The sequence below is a fragment of the Equus caballus genome, chromosome X (assembly GCF_041296265.1).
Source record: "Equus caballus isolate H_3958 breed thoroughbred chromosome X, TB-T2T, whole genome shotgun sequence".
Lineage (NCBI taxonomy): Eukaryota > Metazoa > Chordata > Mammalia > Perissodactyla > Equidae > Equus > Equus caballus.
The window spans coordinates 89,396,201-89,406,319 of record NC_091715.1 but is presented as its reverse complement, the minus strand read 5'-3'; the positions used below and the strand labels follow the sequence as shown (position 1 = coordinate 89,406,319).

Below are 10,119 nucleotides of genomic sequence, written 5' to 3'. Positions count from 1 at the left end.
ACATTTTCTCATATCAGTGCTTGTCCCTCTATTATTGCTTCTTCCAAGTTACTCATTACTTATGTGTTCAATCACCATGTATTTTATCTCATAATATTTCTGTGCCTGTTTTCTTTTCTTAAAAAATTTTTATTTGTATCTCTCACTTTAATATCCTAGCCTAGGCCAATCCTCACACTGTAAACATGTGGCCATCTTGGTTGGCTTTTTCACTGTGATGTCATAAACTCCCTCAAACTTCTAAGTTGTCCTGACAACCTTCATGTACACAGTGTTTCAGTGCCATCTTATACCAGTCTGATTATTCATCCTTTCCAGGTAATATAGTTTTACTTTTTCTGGATTTTTGTCAGTTTCTAACTTTATCCTTGAACTTTAAAAGGATATCTGTCTTCTATCCAGATACTGATTTCTTTCCTTTAAGATTATCCTTGTTTATATTTGTTATATTACATGTATATGGCCAAATTGGTTGACTTTTTCAATGTAAAGTGAAGAGTCCCTCCAAAGTGGAAGTTGTGCAGGCAATCTTCTGAAGCACACTGATAGTGTCATCTCACATCAGTCTGACAATTCAAACTTCACATGTCACATATTTTTCTTCTTTCTAGATTTTGGTAAGTGTACAGATGCATTCATGAATTATAATATTCTAATTATTCTTCTTCTTATACATATTTAGAATGTAGCCTCACAATTTATACTTATTTATGATCTCTGTGAACACCATACCTTTAAATCTATAATTACTAATTATAGTAATATTATGTATTTTTGTGTTTTAATATCACATTTACATTTATATAATTATATATAGCTATTCAATTTTCATCTCCTAGTTGGTGCAGTGTAACTTTAATATGCTAGTACAGACTAATATCACTCCTATGAATATGTTTCCACCTTGGTTGGGTTTTATCTTAGGTGACAAATTCCATCAAAATTCTGTCTATGGTTCTGGCCTAGTGGTGTAGTGGTTAAGTTCTCATACTCCGCTTTGGTGGCCTGGGGTTCATGGGTTTGGACCCGGACATGGATCTAGACCCTGCTCATCAAGCTATGCTGTGGCAGCATCGCACATGCAAAATAGAGGAAGATTAGGATGGATGTTACCTCAGGCGCAATCTTCCTCAAGGAAGAAGAGGAAGATTGGCAACAGATGTTAGCTCTGGGCCAATCTTCTTCACACACAATTCTGTCTAAATTGCCCTGGCATTGTTTGGATGCACAATGGCTCAAATCATACTCAGTCCAGTCTGGCAATTTACCCTTTGCAGTTATATTGTTTTCTTGGTGGATTTTCTCAGGATTCTTCGTCTTCTTTTTGACATTTGAAACTTCTACTGGATTGTGTTTTGATATTTGCCTGGTGATGATGATGGTGATGATGATGGTGTTGGAGGATAATATTTTTTCTAGCAACTTCTGTGTATGCCATCTTTATTTTATCTTTCCTCATAGTTCATCTTTTATATGGTCTATTTTACCAGCGGTATTTCATAACATATTTTCTGTTTCTTTTCAGATTTTTAATTTTTATTTACCAGTTGAGTGGAATGTATCTTAAATATAAGTTGGTTGGGTTTAATATTTTATGTCACAGAGTTGCCAAAAATTTTCCACAATTTTGCACATTGTCCTGACAGACTTCAGGTGCACAGTCTTTTAGAGATAACTCAGGTCCATCTGATAATTCACACTATACAAGTAAAAGATACACACACACTTAAACTCATGCACACATGGGGGTTTTTGTAGGTCTACACAACAATACGTTGATAATTAAATTGAAAATTCAATGGACAGACCACTGCCTTTTGATTATAAAATCACTTAAAACAAAAATCCATATTTATTCAACGCTTTTTATGCAACCGTTAAGCCATTAATTTTTTAATTGTCAAATGGCCAGGTTTTAAAATATTTGCAAGACTTTCTGAGGGTATTTCACGTGTATATGTGTAAGTGTGTTTGCGTATTCATCTTTTATTTTTAGTGCCAAAGTCCATTATTAGAAACATAAAACACTTCCATATTTTTACATCTCAACAGGTTTACAGTCAAAGCAGAATATTAAAAAAAAGACTGTTGAATTTGAGAGTAAATAAACTATTAAATAATTCAAATTCTACCTAGAAATTCTATTGATGATGTACATTCATCTCTGCTTGGACATTCATATTGTACTGTAATTTTTTTTAATTTTTCTGAAATTATCTATTAATTCTCAGTAACAGTTGGTCTATTTGCTTTGACAGCATATCAAAGAAAATCTTTTTGACCTTTTTTGACAATTGTATTGCAGGGAGGAGCCAGAATATCTAAATTTGTAATGTATCCTGAACTTTATTTAGAGGGGAGGCCTTTCCTATGCTCTTAAAATCCAATATAAATAAGCTATGTTCCAATGTCCTTATAGTTCCTAGGTTTTGTTTAATAGAGAACACTGTATTTTAAATACAGACCTCTGAATGTTTCAGGTAATGAAAAACTAAAATTGTTGCCCTCTTCTCCCTCTTTTCTCTTTCTGCAATCTTGCTTATTCTAATATATGTTCTCTTGTTGGAATGCATGAATTGCATAGGCTTTTTTTTACTCGTTTTTTGTTGTTTTTGTTGCTCTGCTCTGACTGAGTTGTTTCAAAATTGCTGTTCTCTAGCTCACTGATTCTGCCTTCCATTTGCTCTACTCTGCAATGGATGATTTTTATTGCATTTTTTAATTTAATTCATTGATGTCTTCAGCTCCAGAATTTCTGTCTGTTTTTATGATTTCCATATTTTTGATAAATATTTTGTTCATGTATCTATTTTATAACTCCATTGAATTGTCTTTCTGAGTTTTCTTGTAGCTCATTGAGTTTCTTCAAAACAACTATTTTGAATTCTATATCACCTAAATTGCAAAACCCTGTGACATTGAGCCCAGTTATTTGAGAATTATTGTTATCCTTACTGATGATATGTTTCCTTTATTTATTATGATTCTTGTAGTTTTGCATTGCTACTTTCATATCTGAAGTAGGAGAAACCTTAAAATCTTCAGTGGTTTCCTTCAGATGGAGTATACTCTTTGTCAATGCTGTTATATATGGATTTTTTTCTCCTTTTGTATGAGTATACCTGCTCCACTCTTCATGCTGCTCTTGTGGCAGAATTCATTGGTTCTTACCATCCAGCAGGCTGGCTACTGGAAACCTCTCTTGTTTTCCAGAAGGTAGTGCTATAGCTCAAATTTGTGGTTTCTCCTTTGTCCACAATCCTCATCTGTATTTCTGATAGCACTCTGATTACTGGACTTGCTTTTGCCACTGCATTTGGGATCATGTACAAGGAGCTGGCCATAGAGTAGAGGCAGATGTGGGTTTAGCGTTCACAGCATTGAGGGTACCTGCAGACTTGTTGGGAATCTCCTCAGATGAGATACTCCTAAAAGCTCCTGGGTGGACTTCCTCTTGAAGATTTGAGTACAGTCCGCAGGAACCATATTGTTTTAGTGCCATTTGACATTGTCTGCCTCTTTCTGGATATCCTCTTTTCTCCTAATTATGGAGATCTCCCTTCACTATTCTGAGTCCTGCTGGAGAGAAAAAGAATTCTCTAGCAGCCTCCCATTCTACTGCAGTAGCCAGGCACTCACTCACTGCTCTCTTTTTTTCTTGCAGAGAGGTCTCCACCACCAGATATTTCATCCCTTTGCAGTGTTGCCTTGTTGGGGTAGGAGTACGGCACTAGGAAAGTTCCTGTTACCATCTCCATTGTGACCAAATGCATATTTTTTTTTTTTCTCCAGTGGCATGCTGGAATCTCCTACTTGGGAAGCCTGAATACCTGCAAATTCTCTTTCATTCATGGATATCTGCCCAGGTCAGTGCTCTCCAGGTTTTCTCCTGACTGTGGCAAGGGGGGTGGGGGAGGTTTTTGGCTCTGCTAGTTCCACAGCCCATACTGAGGTCTGTCCACCTCTTACCAGATGCACAGGTGGGTGAGACTCCTCCTGGGTGTTTTGGTGTATTGTGCTGGATCCCACAACTCCAAAAATGGTGCTTTTGTTCATAGGTAGATATATAATTTATTGTTAAAAAGGGGGGACGAAAATGAGGAATATCTTATGCCACCAAGATGCTGACATCATCTAATATTTGGTTGCTTTGTGGAGAATAGGCCACAAGGGGCCAAAAGTAGGAGTGGTATAGCATTTTAATGCTTGTCACAGTGCTGACATGCTGACTCAGACTAGGAATTATAGGTTTGAAATGATGAGAAAGGGTCAGACTCAGATTAACAAGAATGTTATTACTATGCATGTATAATGTGAGAGAAAATGAGAAGTCAAAGATGACACCGCATACTTGGTCTGAGGAACAGGAGGAAAGCCAGGTACCATTTTCTGAGTTTCAGAATATTCTAGAAGGAAAAAGACTGAGAACAAAATCAAAAGTCCACTCGATGTATTAAATTTGAAAGGGCTATTATCTATTCCAGTGGTGATACTGAGCAGGCTTATGACTATACACATTGCAGCTCAGGGCTGGGGTATCATATTTGAGGAACATCAGTCTACCAAATATAGTCAATGTTATGAATCTAATTTACATCACATATGGAAAAAGATAGACAAAGAAAAGAGTCCAAAAGAGCACCCTATAACATTTCAATATGGAGAATCCCATTGAAGGTTTTGGAGCCAGGAACGAGGTGGACTCAGAAGAGTTATTAAGATAAAAGTAAATAGATCTGAAACATTATTCATCCATAAAAAGGATTATACTACTAATACAAGCGATAACGTTTGGGAGCCTCAAAAACATCATGCTAAGGCAAAGGATCAAGGTGCAAGAGGTCCAATGCACTATATAAGAGCATTTTTATAAAATGTCTAGAAAAGGCAAGTATATAGTGAAAAATGAATAAATTAGTGTTTGCCTGGATGTGTGTGTGTGGAAACAGAGTTACCTGCAAATGAGCATGAAGGATCTCATTGGGGTGATGGAACTGTTCCATGAGTAGGTTGTTGTGAGAGTTCCACGGCACTGTAAATAACTAAAAATCATTAAATTATATGCATAAGTGTGTGAATTTCATAGTATATAAATTATTCTTCTAGAAAGCTGTTAAGAAAATTAGGGAGCCCTGGAAAATGTGGTATCATTGAAGATGAGAGAATTATATTTTTCCAAAAGTAATATGAAGTTAACAGCAATAAGAGTCAAAAAAATGATGACATTCACTTAGAAAAATGAGGGTTGTTGATGATTCTGATAAGCGAAATTAAATGATTTCTTTCTGTTGTTTAGCAAAACGGTGGCTGTTTCTTCACAGTCTCTATAATTTAAGACATCTTGGTACTTTCATCAGAGTCGAATAGATAAAACTTGCACATTTTTGTCAAATTGTGTAAATAATAAGATTTTATTTTTTATTGACTTGAGTTTAGGGATGAACTTGGAAGGAAATTACATCTTTAAAATGTTTATTTTTCACACACAGTAATATGAAAAAAGACAGCTACAAGAATTTTCTGGCTTCTGAGCATTTAGCTGCAACATATCTAAAGTGAATGCAGTTAAAAATCAACAATGAGCTCCAAAGAAAATTTGACTGAGCACCAAAGTAGGTCCATTCAAAAAGGCAATTATGTTACTGCTTTAAATTCAGAAGAACATATTGGCACTCCAACCTACAAAGGTAAATTCAGTCAACTCTTAGAGAAAAGAAATTGGTTGGAAAATGCTCAGGAACCTGCTGAATGCTTGAGTAACAATAGTCAGCCTAGCACAACCTCAGTCATCACTCAAGTCTTTCATGTGCCTCTAGAGGAGAACGAGTATGTGAATCAGTTTGGTAAAGATAGACAAGGAAAATTCTACCTAGATATCATGCAAAAGACTGGTGCCAATGTAGAATTAATTTTTGTCAAAGACCAGGGCCTCTACATTATAGTCTCTGGTGAAACAGAAACTGTCATGAAAGCTCAGAAGGAGATTTTTACATGGTTTCAGGATCGAGGTTTAACTGCAGTGTCCATTCCCGAAGAACAGCCGTGCTTTGTTACAGGCAAGACTGGAGGAGAAATGCAAGACTTAGAAGAAAAAGATGCAACCTACATCCAGAACTTATGCCCAGATAACCACAGCAACTGGATTAATACTGTGGGCATCAAAGAGGTCATGAAGAAGGATTTACATGAAGTCCTAGGTATGTCTACTGATCAAGACAAATGTGCTGTAGAGAAGTTAGATGAGAAAAAAGCATTTTTTCCTTCCACTCCTGGACCATCCAGTAAAACTTTTGACAAAATTATACCAGAAACAGAGGCACACATCCATGTTCCACCACCTAGTGTCGATCAGACACAAGTAGGCTTTACTGAAAAAAAGCAACAGCTTAATGAGGCTCAGGCTTGTGTAAAGGAGATTTTTGACAGCACTAAAAAGAAAAACACACCCATCAATGCAGAGATGAAATTTCAGCACAAGTGTACCATAGGTCCCAAGAGAAATTCTGTGCAGGAGACCTTGCCAAGAAGTGGAATTTCAATAGAGATCTTACCCGTAGAGAGCATGTCAGCTTCTGTGACAGAGCAAGGTGAGCCTGGAAGCTCAGGGAAGGCATTTTCCAAAGCCAGTTCGAAGACCGAACGTTACACTGTTTCCTCGATCTTTGTACCTTCCTGGCTTCACAGATTTATTATTGGTAAGAAAGGTTGTAATATATCTGAAATCACACACAGCATGCCAAAAGTTCACATAGAATTTACTGAAGGAGATAAAATTACAATAAAAGGACCAAAAGAAGATGTGAATGATGCTCAAGAACAAATTGAGGTCATAGTCAAAGATCTAATTAACAGGATGGATTATGCAGAAATCAATGTTGACTGTAAGTTTCACAAACATCTGATAGGGAAGAATGATGCCATCATAAAGCAAATTAAAGAGAGGAATAATGTTTCTGTGCTAATGTCACCTAAAAATGTAAAGAATAAATTGATTAGAATTGAGGGGGAATCTCAGGGAGTCCAACAAGCCAAGAGAGAACTTCTTGAACTTGCTGGTCATTTAGAAAATGAGCACAGCAAGGATTTAATCATTGAGCAAAGATTTCACCCTGCAATCATTGGGTGGAAAGGTGAACGGATCCATGACATCCAGAAGAAATTCCCTGAGGTGATGATTCATTTTCCTGACCAAGCACAAAAAAGTGACACAGTCCAACTTAGAGGGCCAAAACATGAAATAGAAAAATGCACACAATATTTGGAGAATGTGGTGGCAGACATTGTAGAGAGTAGCTATTCCGTAACTATTCCCAACTTTAAAAAGCCTCACAGAAATGTCAATGGAGAAGGAGGTGCAAACATAAAAAAAATCTGTGCAGCAAGCAACACCAAAAGTAATCCTCCGTCGGCAAGTGGCTACTCAGAAGATATTGTCATCAGTGGAAAACCTGCAAACTGTGAAGTAGCTTCTAACTGGATTCTTCCAACTCAGAAACATATAACCAATAGTTCAGAGGTAGAAATTTCTATTCCTTCCAATCTATACAAGTCTCTTACCGATTCTAAAGACTGTTTGATTGGTGCAATCATGCAAGAATGTGGAAGGATCCACATCCACTTTCCAAAAATGGACTCAGGCCTTCAAAGAGTCATTATTAGGGGCCCTGCCCAAAGTGTTGAAAAGGCCAAGACAAAACTGCTACAACTAGCAGAAGAAGAGCAAACCAAGAGTCATACTGTAATTCTCCACGTCAAACCACAGTATCACAAATTCCTCATGAATAAAAATGGTGGCAATGTTTCCAAAGTCTGTAATGAGACTGGAGCGCACATCATTTTCCCTATCCCTGAGGACAAGGATCAAGAATTGTTAACTATTAAAGGAACAGAGAAGGCTGTCAAAGATGCACAAAAGGGACTAGCGGCACTAATTACAAATCTAGATAACATTGTAGAGGAGGACATACTGATAAATCCTGTTTACCACCATCATTTTTTCATGAGAAGAGGCCCGGTTTTTCGCGAGATAACTGAGGAGTATGGTGGTGTTAGTATTAACTTTTCATATTCAGGAAAACAGAGAAGCAAAGTCACAATCAAAGGAGCAAAGCCTTGTGTGGAAGCCGCCAAAAAGCACATTCAGGAGATTACTGGGGACTTGGATAGTCAAGTCACAACAGAATGTATTATTCCCCAGAAGTTCCATCATTTTATCATGGGACAAATGTGTTCTCGAATCCAACAAATTACTAGAGATTATAATGTCCAAATCAAATTCCCAGATAAAGAGAACTCAGTTACTAATATGGATCCAACCATTCAGAAAAATGAGGAAGAAGTTAGGGAAAAGAGCACTACGGAAGCTGCTTCTATTTCCCCAAGGAAATGTGACACCATACTTATCTCTGGCCAAAAGGAAGAGTGTGCAGCAGCCATGGAAGCCCTTGAGGCTTTAATTCCTGTCACTGCTGAACTAGACGTGCCCTTTGACCTACACCATTATATCATTGGTCAGAAAAGAAGAGAGATACGAAAGATAATGGATAGGTTTGAAGTTAATATACACATGTCAACACCTGGATTGGCATCTGATATCCTTTTTATCACGGGCCTTGCTGCAAATGTGGAGCAAGCCAAAGCTAGGTTACAAGAACTTGTCAAGGCTTTACAAAACGAAGCAAAAGATCGAGCATTAAGAAATTTTAAACTCAAGTTCACAGTAGACCCAAAATATCACCCTAAGATCATTGGTCACAAAGGGGTAGTTATTACTCAGATTTGCTTGAAGCATAAGGTTGCTATTCATTTTCCACGTAAAGGAAGTGATGAGACACAAGACCAAATCACCATCACTGGATATGAAAATAACACCATCGCTGCCCAGAATGCAATCATGAAACTGGTGCATAAATTTGAAAAAAAAGGGTTACTAAGCAAATCCCAGTAAACCATCGTGTTCACGGCCAGGTTATTGGATTCCATGGAAAAACCGTTCACAAAATCATGAATCAGTTCCAAGTAGATATCCATTTCTCTTCAAGACGATCCCAAAATCGAAATGTTGTCACTGTGACTGGACTCCCTAATAATGTCACAAAAGCCACTGCTCACATCCTCAATCTTGAGAAACATTATCTGGCTGTTATCAAAAAGCACGAGTCTCAACAGGAGCCTATGAAGAAGATCTCTCTGTGCAATTTATCCTATACTCCATCCAAGGATTTTGTAGTAAAAGATCTTCCCCGTACTGCAAACACAACTGAAATTATCCCAGACATAAACACGTCTGAAGATTTTCCCAGCTTGGGGAATCAAGTGGGTCCTAAGACTCACTCTTGGAGATGCAAACAAGAATGAACAACAACAACAAAAAAAGCGAAATTGTTCCAGCAAGCTTAAACATCCCATCAAAATGTGTTCTAAACTGACATAGCTTCTGGATCATTGGCACATTTCTTACACTGTTGTCTCCAGTGCATTCCTCTTTAAATTCTGCAGACTATGTTATAATAAAGATAAGGTGCTCAATTCTGTGTGTTTGCAGTAATTACTAACACAGAGTCTAATTTCCACTCAGAAGCTGTTTCTGATATTTCTTTTATGAAACAGAGTTTCCATTATTTTAAATGTAGTTCATTAAAATATTAAACAAATACCACATACTTCCTAAATTTCATGGTCTGCTTAGCAAGTCATTATTCATTTATCTTTCCTTATGAGAAGTCAACAATATGGCAAGGAGATTACATCTGTGTCATCATCCCAAGGCATAAATTTTGACTTTGCAAAAACTAAAACAGATTGTGCTATTTTTACTCTTTTTTCATGTGTTATTATTTGCATTACTTCCCCTCTTCTCTTTTGTAGAGTTGAACCAGTTTCTTCGACAACAGTTAAAATGTTCATCTAACCTGGCTTATAGAATAGTGATAAAAATAAGCTTTGGACAGCACGATTAGGTGCTGAGTGTTCTGTTGGAGGGATTGCATATCCAAAGTAGCATGGCAGTGATGTTAGAGGAGACAAAAAAGACCAAGGAATGTAAAGAATATCAAACTACCTAGAATTGCTTTGGTTTTTCAGACAATGTTTCTAACTGCCAATTGGGGGATTGAGACT

General features: G+C 37.1%; 1 pseudogene; it reads left to right on the top strand.

Moving 5' to 3' along the window:
* The first annotated feature begins 250 nt into the window (after window positions 1-250).
* Window positions 251-9,644, top strand: LOC111771473 (vigilin pseudogene; annotated as a pseudogene).
* The last annotated feature ends 475 nt before the right edge of the window (window positions 9,645-10,119 follow it).